The 14,231-nt window shown below is 47.9% G+C and overlaps 1 protein-coding gene across 1 annotated transcript in view; it reads left to right on the top strand.

The window, feature by feature from the left end:
• The window catches only part of DNAH11 (dynein axonemal heavy chain 11), a 3,435,931-nt gene that overhangs the window by 2,985,623 nt on the left and 436,077 nt on the right, over positions 1–14,231 (top strand). The window lies entirely within an intron of this gene.

Below are 14,231 nucleotides of genomic sequence, written 5' to 3'. Positions count from 1 at the left end.
GATTAGTGTTAATCCAAACTCTGATCCACAGTAGGATGGGTGCCATTGCTATAGTGTCGCTGATATATCCCATTCCCAACTCCTGATGGACCGAAAAGGTAGCGGTCGATTGGGGGAGACCCAAAAGGGAACGAAGAAATTTATTTTCCTCCCTTTGGATAGTGTCTCCTTTTACATATCCCCAAAGGCCCGCACCATACCTAGCTATTGAAAGTGTCTTTGCCTTGTAAATAGCTATCAAAGCTTCACATGGTTCCCCCCCCCAGTCTTCTCGCGAAGCTTAGGATTGCATTAGCGGAGCTTCTTACCGCTTTTGTCTTTGATGTTAGTTGCGGGGACCAGTGTCCATTGTTGTCAAACACCACCCCAAGGTATGTGAAAACCTTAACACTTGAAATGACTTCCTTGTTGCAATAGAAAGTCTTGGTGGTGTTTTTACTGGCCCCAATAGCCATTATGTGGGATTTGGAATTATTCACTACTAGATCAAGCGAATTCATGAAAGTCCCAAAGGAGTCAAGCAATCTTTGCAACCCAAGAGGTGTACGTGCTACCAGAGCAGCGTCATCCGCGTATAAGAGTACAGGTATAGGGGTACCTCCCATACGCGGAATGTCGAGGGACGCAGTTAGCAGCCTCTCCTTCAGGGAATTTATGTACAACGTAAAGAGCATGGGGGCCAAGATGCAACCCTGGCGTACACCTCTCCCAGATTTAAACCACGCAGTGCATTTGCCCTCCTGTGTCATCTTGATGGTAGCCTTCAGATCTCTATGTAATTCTGATAAAAAATATACCAGGGATGCATCAAGCCCCAGGTTCAATAGCATAGTCCACAGCCTTGACCTGTTAAACAGGTCGAAGGCTGTGGACAGGTCCAGTAAACCTAGAAGAATGGAACCTTTGGCTGCTCTCATATATTTCGACACAATCAGATGTAAATTTAGGCATTTGTCCTCCCTACCTCTCCCTGACCTAAAGCCCTATTGGGCATTGGATAGGATGTCATTATCCATCGTCCACTGTGTTATTTTGGCTAAGACCACTTTCCCCAAGATCTTAACGGAGGAATCCAATAAAGATATCGGCCTATAGCATCTGGGATCACCATTTTGGCCTTTCTTGAAAATGGGGATGATAGTTGAACAAGACCATGTTTTTGGGAAACCTAGTTCAGAAACTGAATTAAAAACATTTGCAAGTAAAATCGCCCAGAACTTGGTGTTGGACTTATACATATTGGAGGGAACTCCATCCGGGCCAGGGGCTTTACGCTCTGCTGTGCCCTCTATCGCAACCTCAATCTCTGCTACTGTAAATCTTAAAGGTGGCAAAGGATGCAAATAGTTGGTAACAAAAATGGCTCCTGTACTTTATTGCTCCCATAAATTTCCTTAAAAGGATTAGCCAGCCTTCCTCCTCAATATTTGTTTCTAGGACAGTGTTCATTGTCTCAGCAAATAAGGGATTATTGATAATTGCCCAGAACTTAGAGCTCTCCTACATGGTGGCTGATTCCATTAACGAGTCCCAAGCATCTTTCTTGATGGTCTTTTTTCTTTCCCGCAGGGTCGATGCATATTCTTTCCTAAGGTTTGCGGCCAACAGCTTGTCCCTAGGATTATTTTTGAGTGCTTTCATTAGTAGACTATGCGCTTTGGAGCAATTCTGGTTAAACCAGCCTAGAACTGGTGCGGCTTTCCGCTTAGTTTTGATTGTCAGTTCCATGGATACCCGTGCACAAATAGCCTCGAATGCTGCTATTACATCGCCCCCAAAGTTTGTTGGGTCTTTACAGATGTTTATTTCCCTAGCCACCTTTTGTTGAATAGTGCTAAAAAAGTCTTCAGGGCACACCTTACTCCATTTCAGTCTCCTTCCTTGATCTTTACATCTATCGCTATCTTAGTAAAGGAGTTTTTGTTCAAGAGGCCGAGGGTCCCATCCAGAACGAGTTTAACCGGGTTGTGATCGCTATACCCACTAGGGATGGCATTGTAGGACACAGTATAATTTAACAACCCCGGTGACAAGAATATATAGTCAATAATTGACTCGCTATCTCGAGCTTTATATGTGACAACTCGATCGTTCTGGTTTAGAAACCCCACCTCAAACAAATCGTTGGATGACAGGAGTTCTTCCATAGCCTCACCCTTGGCACTATGTTCAAAGTGTTGTGGATTAGTAAATTCAGGGCCATCATAATCCTTGTACTGGCAATTAAAAGCACACAAATGAACATTAAAATCCCCCATCATGATGAACTAAACAAAAGTGGATTGTTTATGCTTATAATCGGTTAGGAATTCTAACAAAGAATAAAGATTAAAACTTTGAGGCCCCCCTTGCATAGAATTGTAACAATTTATGAGAACCAACATATTATGATCTGGTAGCAACATTTCTAGCAGCATAAAGTTATTTGATGAGTTGTCAAGTTCCTTTACTCTGCCCACAATATTAACTGAGACTAGGAACATAAGACCACCTTTATCTCTCCCTATTGGTGATCTTTCGGCTAGGACAAAAAAAGATGTATATCCATCAAGCCAAAAAACCTTGTCCCTGGCCCAGGTCTCTTGGAGAGCTATAATGTTGTATTCTTTTACCATGTTTAACCATGCTGGATCATCCATTTTCGAACTTAACACTGCAATATTCCAGGTCATCAGTTTTACACAATCCCTTGTAGGTGTTAATGTGCTGACTCTGGATTCTGGGAGCGTGGCAGGTGCTATAGGCATACTAACTCTGTTTTCGCCAGGACTAGCCCCCAGGGAGGTTTCACAATTTAGTCAATCTACTTCCTCTAAATTAACTAAAGGATTAAATCTGTTAGAAAGGACTAAGTTCTCTCTGGGCTCGTACATATGTCTATTCCTGCCCGGCACCCGTCCCCAGGATTTCTGGGTAATCCATGGTTGCTCATGAGTGGCATGATTTATAGTTCTCCCACCTTGGTGTTCCTTATTTCCTGTCTGCCTCGTCCGCCTCCCGCCCCACCCCCCGAAAGGCCGGGTCGCCTGCAGGTAAAATAAGCCCAGGGGCATTGCACGGATGCTCACATCATTTGGGTCTAAGTTTGAGGCATCCCAAAAAAGGCGACTAGACACATTGGGACTATTAAAGTTCACTATAATGCAATCGCCTTTTGGATGTTTTTTAGTGTAGCCTACCCAACCCACCCTTCTGCCCATCCTGATGCTATTAGCTATGTCCTTCTCTCCGCAGCAATTCTCATTGCACCATTTCCTGATGTTATGTAACAGTGTTTCGGGAGATTCCACCTCTCCTGCGGCTAAAGGGGGTACATTTACTAGGATTGCTACAAAAGGAGTAGATTCTGGGGGGAGATTAACTGGCGGCACTGAGACAGATTGTTCTCCCCCCGTGTTCCTGGTGGGTAGTTCTTGCCTAGTCTCAGCTAACTTGCCTCGTGTCCCCGATCCACTTAGGAGTGTCCTAGACACATTTTCCCCTTGTTCAGTAGACAGGGAGATGGTGGGTCTCTCAGTGTCTAGCATTCTCGGGCAAGAAGATGGACCTTTAGTTTCCCTGGCTTCCAATATCATGGGTGGACTCACTTGTGGGGCAAATACAGGTGCATCAGGTTGTTTACTAAGTGAATGATCGTGAATATGTAAAAATTCATTAATGCAGTCACATTTCTTCAGTAGTCCGTTTACACAATCTTTGAGGGTTTCAATTATGTCAGTAGCGATTCGGATTTAGGTGGATTTGAGTTTCTCGGTGAAAATGTTTTCGATTAATACTCTTAGGTGCCCCTCTAGGTCACTAGTAAGCAGCAGTCCTTCTGTGTTGGTAGTATTGCTGGTTAGTTTTGCATTTTTATGTTGCCTCTTCCCACGATTCTTTAATGATATAGTAGGTCTTCTCTCCTTAGGGTTGGTCTCATTATTAACAATGTCAGGGGGAATAATAACAGTTTCTGTCAACTCCGGGAATGGTAGATTGATCGGGTCCTGTGCCGTTAGAGGTTTGCAAATATCTATAATAACCCTTGGTTCCAGAGGGATGCAGTTAGTAGGGGGAACGAGTTCGCCCACTGTATCCCCCTGGCCTCCTTCTAGTCCCAGTTCCCGTTCTGTATCAGCAATCTGGTTAGACAGTTCCCCTACTGCAGTGGTTAGGTAGTTGATGATGCTAGAGGTATTTTTAGGGACTTTGGCTTTAGACCCCCCTATTAGGGATGTTAGTAATTTTCTCCTACCCATGATGTCAGGGGGATGGCCCGTCCTGTCCCTGGTTGTCCCCGGATGGCCACAGATGGCCCCGCCCTTGTCCCGGGCCTCTCCTCCGGGCGCTCTGGTGGCGTGTGGGAGGCGCAACGCCCCCGGGGCTGCTGGGAACTGTAGTCAGGAGTCTCCCGGCGCTCCCAGTCTGCCAAAGGTTTTAAGCCGTTCCCCTCACGGCGCTCGTTGCAGCGCCAGGAGCCGATGCCCCTGCGCTCTGTCAGCAGGTAGGTGCGTGTGCAAAATGAGCCCCAGGGGTCTCACAGGCACTCTCCCCTTTGTGGCGACTCCGGGTGCTCTGGTGGCGCGTGGGAGGCGCGACGCCCCCGAGGCTGCTGGGAACTGTAGTCGGGAGTCTCCCGGCGCTCCCGGTCTGCCAAAGGTTTTAAGCCGTTCCCCTCACGGCGCTCGTTGCAGCGCCAGGAGCTGATGCCCCTGCGCTGTGTCAGCAGGTAGGTGCGTGTGCAAAATGAACCCCAGGGGTCTCATGGGCGCTCTCCCCTTTGTGGCGCTTCCGGGCGCTCTGGTGGCGTGTGGGAGGCGCAACGCCCCCGGGGCTGCTGGGAACTGTAGTCGGGAGTCTCCCGGCGCTCAGGGTCTGCCAAAGGTTTTAAGCCGTTCTCCTCACGGCGCTCGTTGCAGCGCCAGGAGCCGATGCCCCTGCGCTGTGTCAGCAGGTAGGTGCGTGTGCAAAATGAACCCCAGGAGTCTCCTGGCGCTCCCGGTCTGCCAAAGGTTTTAAGCCATTCCCCTCACGGCGCTCGGAGCCGATGCCCCTGCGCTGTGTCAGCAGGTAGGTGCGTGTGCAAAATATACCACCAAGAGCTTTGTTGGATGATACGCAGAAGGCCCTAGATACACTCATTACCTTAGAAGAACGAACAAACAATAGCAGTATCAGAATTGCAAACAGGTCGAATGCCCGGCCCAAACGGATGCCCCAGCGAATTCTACAAGGCCTATATACCCCAATTAGGACCCCTTCTCTTCAATGTCATTCAAGACATGGTCAAAAATGCCTGGCTACCGGCAGACTGTTTTGGTGCAGCATAAATACTTTACACATTGCCCTAAGCTAAGCTTGGGTCCTCCATGCCACACTTACCAGGGTGCTGAGCTCAGGTTAATTTAGTGACTTTGAGAGTTCACCCTGACAATTGTTGTGATTATTTATTAACAAAGTAGTTAGTGAACCTCCCCCTCTCCAAAATAATAATCCTATTACTTCGGTGGTCCGACTGCTGTAATTCTAACAAAAAGTTAAATCAATACAATTCTTTTATACTGTCTTTGTCTTGCCATCTGGGTCCATAAGGATGTGCTGATCAGGGGATTTGAGTGGACAGTTGACAATTCGGATCGCATACTAGTATACGCGGATGACATACTATTCTTTCTTACAGATCTGTATAAATCTGGACTTAGAATTCTGCAGATAATGCGGATATCTGGGGAAACAACTGGCCTTCATATGAACGTACACGTTGAGAGTTCCCCCTGACATTTGTTGTGATTATTTATTAAAGTAGTTAGTGATCCTCCCCTCTCCCCAAAATAATAATCCTATTAGTTTGGTTGTTAAATTGTTGTAATTCTGACTAAAAGTTAAATCAATGAAATTAAGTTTGACTGCCTTTGTCTTGACAGTTACTTGAAGGCTTGCTGGGTTAGATATATCAAGAACACTTGTGAAGAACAAAACTGTGCAGAGCTTTTCACATCCCTGCTTTCTATTGTAAAGTAACATGTGTTGTCCTAGTAAAGGTCTTAAGCTCTGATTTCAAATAAGTAAAGATGACTGAATTAAACATGTTTTTACAGTAGGCTTATTATCAATGAAAACTATGATTTGGCCTATAGCCATATATGTGGATGAAGCACCTTTTTTATAGCATATCTTTTATATATGTTGATGTTATGTATGGAGCTAAACATCTTCTTTGTTATAACACCAAAAACATGTATGTAGCTAATGCAATAGCAGTGAAACAGTACCCCTTAAGCAACTGGCTGTCACAGTCTAGCAAGTTGTGGTGGACCAGTCATGTCACATTCATTGATCATGATCCAGATAAAGTATATTCGGGCAAATGACTCCTTTAAACGTTTTGTTTTGAGAAAATTTGTGAATCTAAGGTAGTTTGGTTCCATTGGAGCTGGAAACTATTGCATCAAAGTTTTCTAGAGATCCTGGAGTGTACGTGGGCATGGGTCTTACTTTTCAAAACTGATTAATGGTGCTTCCTCTTCTTGCTTTTAATATTTGCTCCTGCCTTCTAAAGTCTTGCCTTTCCTGCCCATGAAGGTACAGCATACAATGGTCCGAGCAACTATGGTATCTCTCCTCCAACTACTGTAACATTATATAACTGAATCTTTCTTTGAACTCATGATCTTGCCTCCAATGTCTTTCAAATCTAGTTCCAGTACCTGGCTAGAAGAATTATTTTGGGTTCGTTCTGTTACCGAAAATCACAAAACACTACATTAGCTACCTGTAAAAGAACATTCCAAATTTAGGTCCCATATGGATTGCTCACAGAGTGTTCCATAATCAAGGTGCTGCCATATTGAAGATGAAATTAAGGCAATATGTCCCTGTCATATTTTAAGATCTGCAGATGCATGTCTCCTTGACACTCCTTGGATTTATGTTCTCTATTGGGGTGGTAAGGATAGGACTTTTTTCTTATTTATTACCCATCCCTTTGAGCAGGTGTGAACAATGAAAAATAATTTAGCAAGAGACTAAGGGCCAGATGTATGTCAGTCGGTAACGGCCGAAAATCGGTATTTTCGGCCGTTACCGACCGGTATTCAAGAATTGACATGTAGGGGCACAATTTTACAGAATCGGTAACTTTACCGATTCGGTAAATTTACCGATTCTGTAAAATACCGAATCTGTATTTTTACCGATTCGGTAAATCTCAGATGTGGGTGGGACTCTTCTGAGTCCCAAAGGCCCTACAAAATCGGTATTTTAGCACACAATCCTATTGTGTGGTAAAATACCGATTTCAGGTGTGCATGCACATGTGTGCATGCACACCTAGCCATGTGACAGACAGACATGCCCTTAGGGCATGTCTGTGTGCCACATGGCGCACATGCCTATTTGTGGGGTGCCAGAGGGTGTCAAAGTGACACCCCCTGCACCCTTGCAAAATTCGGTATTTACCGATTCTGTAAATACAGAATCGGTATTTCCCATTGATTCCTATGGGCTTCAAAGCCCATAGGAATCAATGGAAATACCGATTCTGTATTTACAGAATCGGTAAATACCGAATGTTACAGATTCGGTATTTCCACATCTGGAAATACCTACATATCCACCCCTTAGATTTACCGATTTTTAATTACCGAATCGGTAAAATTCGGTAAGACCCCTATGGCTGAGATACCCGCCACCCCCTCTCAACACAATCCCCAAAGGAGGGAAACCGGAAACAGTTCTTGAAGTTTTTGGAAGTGGGAGGGAGTGACCCTCCCGGCCGTATTTATTAAAACAAAAATTAAAACATTTAAACATTAATGTACAATTTCATACCACATTGCGATGTTTGGCTAACCTTAACAGATTCTCTAATACAGAGGTTCTCCTAGCCGAACTAACATCCTACAAAACATTTACTTGAAATATTGAAATTGTACATCCTAACGTTTAAGGGCCAACGGCAAGGTCGTAACCGGTGTCAAGATCCCTAACCAGACATACCCCCCCCACTTGGGAGGGGCGACAGCACTGAGGCGTACTCAAGTGCAACTACTACCAATTTCCCTTGACTTGACGGGGGCACTTATCAACTCGACGCCAGTTAAAGGTCGTTCGAAGACTCGTGTGAGGTATCTAGAAGGTATCGTAGACCTCCCCCCAACCCCACACAACTTACCGCATCTGCCGTCGCAGATGTCACTGGCCCCGGGAAATTCCCCAGGAGGGGGCTGTAACCCCTCCTACACAGGAAGGGGCCTTGACCGCCTTTCCTCTTCTTTCGGCGACCCATCCTTAGAAGGGACCGCCTCCCCGTTGAGGGGCCAAAGGCCACCTCCCCCGAGCGCTCCCATCCGTGTTGGGTGACGCCCACTCATAGGGATCTTCCAATTAGTGCTCACCGATCATGACCTTACCGCCCGACCAAAATAAATACGACAAATGCTAACCAAACGAAACTACATTGGCCACTATGACCGAAAAAGCCTGTTTATAAATGGACCTTAAATCCGAAGTTCTTTAATCACAAACTTGTAAAATTAGACCAATCTTTATTACACATTCAATATCAACATAACACTAAAACAACCTGTAAACGAAATAGAATAATTGATCAACTTTATTAAAACAACTGGCTGTCCTCAGGGGCTGGTGGGTGGGTCAAAATTGGCTCTTCGTTCCGTCTCGAGCTCACGTGCAGCGAGGAGGTGCAGCTTCAGAGCACAGGAACAAGAGGATGTCTTCTGGTCTTCTGGTCTTGCGTCCCTTTTTATCCATCTTCAGGGCGGGCGTAAACCCGCCCCTGCCTGCCCCGAGGGCGTGGCCGGCCGCGTCAGTGTCTAGGCCAGCCCACTCTAGGGCGGGAAAAAGCGCGCCCCGGCTACGCCGCTTCGGGCATACCAGCCGAGACGCGCCTCCCGCCCAAAATGGCTTCCCGGGGGGATCGAGGCACTCTGCCATACGTTCGGGGGGACCGAGTGGTCGCCCCTTTCCATACGGCTGAGATACCCGCCACCCCCTCTCAACACAATCCCCAAAGGAGGGAAACCGGAAACAGTTCTTGAAGTTTTTGGAAGTGGGAGGGAGTGACCCTCCCGGCCGTATTTATTAAAACAAAAATTAAAACATTTAAACATTAATGTACAATTTCATACCACATTGCGATGTTTGGCTAACCTTAACAGATTCTCTAATACAGAGGTTCTCCTAGCCGAACTAACATCCTACAAAACATTTACTTGAAATATTGAAATTGTACATCCTAACGTTTAAGGGCCAACGGCAAGGTCGTAACCGGTGTCAAGATCCCTAACCAGACATACCCCCCCCACTTGGGAGGGGCGACAGCACTGAGGCGTACTCAAGTGCAACTACTACCAATTTCCCTTGACTTGACGGGGGCACTTATCAACTCGACGCCAGTTAAAGGTCGTTCGAAGACTCGTGTGAGGTATCTAGAAGGTATCGTAGACCTCCCCCCAACCCCACACAACTTACCGCATCTGCCGTCGCAGATGTCACTGGCCCCGGGAAATTCCCCAGGAGGGGGCTGTAACCCCTCCTACACAGGAAGGGGCCTTGACCGCCTTTCCTCTTCTTTCGGCGACCCATCCTTAGAAGGGACCGCCTCCCCGTTGAGGGGCCAAAGGCCACCTCCCCCGAGCGCTCCCATCCGTGTTGGGTGACGCCCACTCATAGGGATCTTCCAATTAGTGCTCACCGATCATGACCTTACCGCCACAGGCCGGATAGTTGACCGGCTATCCGGACCCCCCACAAAACTCCTACCTAAAGGTCATGTTTCAACGATTTTAACCATGCTAAGAAGTCTCCTAAGAGTAACTCATTCCCCACCCAAGACAAATGCACACCATCCCCCAAATACATACTGTCATCATTAATACAGCTATGAGAAATAGAATGCAATGTCCTGGAACGGAACAACCTACTCACTTTATTGTTAAGCTTTCTAACAGAATGGTTCAAAGCAGGAATAGAGATAGCCCCCCGCCACACCTTTCGTGGAATCAAATGGGACCATGCAATCGTGCACCCCGGAACTCTCCTCGCCAACCAACTTACAGTGGAAAGCATTGCCTCCAGGAGTAGTCGTCTACCGATGGTGACCAAATCATTGCCCCCAACATGCACTATAACTATAGACGGCGGTGACCTTGTCCGCCCTAACAAACCCTCGAAAAATGTTTGAAACTGGTCAATACAGAGACCGCCCCTTCCGTAGAAGGACATCCTGTACCCGTATTCCCCAGCTACGTGAATCATGTCACCTGCTTTGAATACGTCTGCGGCACGCCTCACGTATGAGTGGCCCACGACCCACACCTCCTTTTTCACAGCCGGTGATGTCTGACCGCTGGCCCGGTGTAGGGTCGACTGCATAGTCCGCCCCGCCTCGTAGGCTTGCGTAACTGAAAACCAAACAAAAAACAAGAAGCGTGAGTACATTATTACAGCTTCACAACATGTGCAACCGCACGTATCTTTTATAACAATTGGAGGACCAACGCCCCACTCGTTTCACTTGCTCAACATTAAGACCCCTGGCTGTAGCTTCCGTAGCAGCCCCTATCCGAAAGGAATGGGTCCCAAATTCGCCCGGGTTCAAGCCCGCAGCGGCAATTGACATCGCAAGCACCCGCTGAAACTGAAATTTCGTCAGTGGGGTGGCGTCAGCGTGTCTTAACAAAGTCCCCCCCCATGATGCCACCCTAGGTAATCCTCTAAACACTTTACCGGACATATGGAGGACCCAGGAATCCTGCGTATGATGACGCAGTCACCCATCCCATCTTGGTCAGTCTTGGACTTTACAAAGGAGACAGTCATTGTTTCTCCCCTGATCTGAACGTGTTCTTGGCACAAACCCCCCGCCACATCCAGTTTGTTCCTTGCAACTAATTCGCTTACCCGCATTGCTCCGTGAAATGCTAGCGTAAAAGCGGCTCGGAACAGCACCGCCTCAAACTGAGATGAACATGTGGCCGGGAGTGTGGCCAACAACTGGGACAATCTATCCAAACCTATTGGGCGCCTTTCATCTACTCTGCGACCCTCAAGGCGTTGCCACCCACGCAGCGCTTTCTGTACAACGAAAGACGCTGTTGGGTCCTGAATAGCGTGTGCTCTGGCAACAAAGGAAATGGCAGCACGATGCCTCTGGGCCGTAGCCACCGATTTCCCAGCCCTACGTAAGGACATCAGGAAATTCACTACCCATTCCTCGTGACCCCAAAGTCGCTCTCTATCACTCCCCAAAAAGGCTAAATAGGCCCGAAACGCCCCTTCGTATGCCTTCCTCGTCCTTGGTGCTAGACTCTCTCCCACGAGGTGACGAAGTTCGGGGCACCGAGAGACCAGAGAGCTTCGGGAAAGGGTGCCGGCTCTGGGTCCGCTGAGGGGAGGAAACCCGAAAAAGCCTGCATTTGAAAACGAGACAGTGCGTCAGCCGCCTGATTCATCACCCCTGGAACATGTTTTGCTCTGAATAGCACGTTCAATTGCATACACAGTAAAACAATTTCCTTAAGCAGTCTTAAAATCAGTTTACAACGTGCTGCCTGACTATTGATGCACTCGACCACGGTCATATTGTCAGACCAAAATATGACAGAGTGATCTTTGAACCCATCGGGCCATGTTCTCAAGGCCACCAAGATGGGAAACAGTTCCAGGAAAGCAATATTACTCGTCAGACCATTCTCATGCCACCATGTCGGCCATCTTTGTGCCGACCATTTCGTGCCGAAGATGGCGCCAAAACCTATGCTTCCTGCCGAATCTGTCCATAGCCCCAGCTCTTCAGAAGACACGGCTGGTTCATTCCAGACGATTCTACCATTGAAATCCGCCAAAAATGCTAACCAAATACGCATGTCCTGGCGGATCTCGGCCGATAGTCTCGTGCGATGATGACCCTCTTTAAGGCCGACCATCGCTTGGGCAATTGAACGGGAAAAGGGGCGGGCCATTGGTATTACCCTCAAGGCAAAATTCAACTGTCCCACCACCTGCTGTAATTGTTGCAGCGTAACTTTTGATGCATTTATACACATTTGCAGCGCAGCCCTGAACTTCAACACTTTCTCAGCTGGCAAACGGAAACACCCCTCAATGGAGTCCAACTCGATCCCCAGAAACTCGAGGCAAGTCGTAGGACCCACTGTTTTACCCGGCGCCAATGGCACACCAAACTGTTTCATCAACACACGAAATTCGGCCAAGGCCCGGCCACATTCAAGACCCCCGGCTGCCCCAAGAAACAGAAAATCATCAAGGTAGTGCATTACATCTTGGAAACCCGTTTTCTTTGTGAAGACCCATTGTAGAAAACTACTGAATTTCTCGAAATAAGCACAGGATATAGAGCACCCCATTGGCATACACCTATCCATGTAATAACAACCCTGAAACATGAATCCTAGGAGATGCTGGTCGTCTGGGTGTACCGGGAGCAATCGGAACGCTGACTCGATATCTGACTTCGCCATCAGCGCCCCGGGCCCCAGGCGATTCAAAATGGCTACGGCCTCATCGAAGGATGCGTACCGCACCGAACACACTTCTGGATCGATTGCCTCATTTACGGAAAGACCTCGTGGAGCTGATAAATTATGAATCAGTCGGAACTCACCGGGGTCTTTCTTGGGGACTACCCCTAAGGGAGAACAAACAAAATTCTGGACCGGGGGTACACTAAACGGGCCGGCGACCCGACCTCGAGTCACCTCTTTCCGGATCTTATCCTGTACTACGGTCGTATGCTGCAGGACGGAAAGTTGATTTTTACACTTATCCACACCCTGAAAGTCCCCTACCGGGATGCGGAAACCATACGAAAAACCGTTCCGCAGCACCCCAGCAGAAGTACGATCCGGGTAGTCACTGAGCCAAGGAATCATCGCCAGGGTATCAATCGGAGTGGGTAAAGGCGCCCCTCGGACTATATTAGACCTGTTTGGCACCTCCTCTCCCCCCGTTATCACCCGTTCTGGCTCTGCACGAGGCCTCAGGATGGGACGACCCACAACCACTACATTCATGTTTGAATTTACACGATCCCTGGGGTCTAGTACATTTACCTCTGTTGTAATTAAAGCAGAAACCCCTTTTTCCGGTATTGCCGGTAGGTTTCGAGTGATCGTCGGCACCCGTACCTGATCGAAAGGGCGTCCCCGCATATTGCCGGGAGGATTCGCCAACATTACTTCCCACCAACGGCATTTTCAACATTCCTGACTCCTTCATTTTATCCCAAGTCAAGGCATCATAACAATCCCAGGTTAAACTTTTATTATGCTCCTTTTCCTTTCTGAACAGATTATCGTAACAGAACCAATGATTACCCTGGTGCGATGTCGAGTACCCCATGATTCCTGATTGATAGATTGGGAACTCGGAAAGCAACTCAGGTCTACGTTCCCCCAAGATTGATGTAAAGATTCCCCAAGCATTGCCCCAATTGCCGATATTCTCATTCACTTTAAAGGCGGCCATTTTTGCGCGCCAAACACTCGGATGCATGAGATCCTTCTGACTCTTTACATGCTCTACCTCATAATGATCAACAAGCAATGAAAAAATGTTCACATACTCCCCCGCCCAAATCTTTTCCTTAATTGCCAAAGGAACATGTTGCCCCAACTTTTCTCTCCGAGAGGGTGTTGACTCATCCCTCGCGATCGGCAATGGCCGCTTACCTGCACCTGACGCTGCCTCTGTGGTCGCAATCGTCCCTGGTGTCTTGTCCCCTACTGCAGCCGGCACGGGCACCTTGGCTGCTTCCCGTTTCTCACGCAATTGCTTTATCAGCGCCTGCGCATCGACAGCCGTGGCGCCCTCGTTACCTTTACCCAACCACGCTGCCAATTGTGCTGCCAGCTCGGGCGGCATATCATCCTCGGACACGGGGGTGACCACAACGGGAATCGGATTCCCTTCCTCCGGCACGGGAGTTGGAGCCTCGAGCGGGGCACTGGGACCCGGGATGTCTTCACCCGCTGCCCCCCTCCTGGGCCTCTTGTTTTTCCCTCCCGGGGCTGCTCCCGCCAAAGGACGTTTTGGACCCCTTTCCTCATTCTTGTCCACCCGCTTCTTTAGCTCGGACATCTCCTTCATGAGAACACGCAGCATCTGGTCGGTAGTCATGCGCTTTCCCACCTTCTTCGGCATTCTCCAACAAAGTAACTGCAAAACAAACAAGAACGATTAAAACGCTCAAAATTGGCTCTTCGTTCCGT

This window comes from Lissotriton vulgaris, chromosome 10 (assembly GCF_964263255.1).
Source record: "Lissotriton vulgaris chromosome 10, aLisVul1.2, whole genome shotgun sequence".
In the NCBI taxonomy this organism is placed as follows: Eukaryota; Metazoa; Chordata; class Amphibia; order Caudata; family Salamandridae; genus Lissotriton; species Lissotriton vulgaris.
Note: the sequence above shows the minus strand (reverse complement) of the source record. Positions and strands in the feature narration are given on the sequence as shown.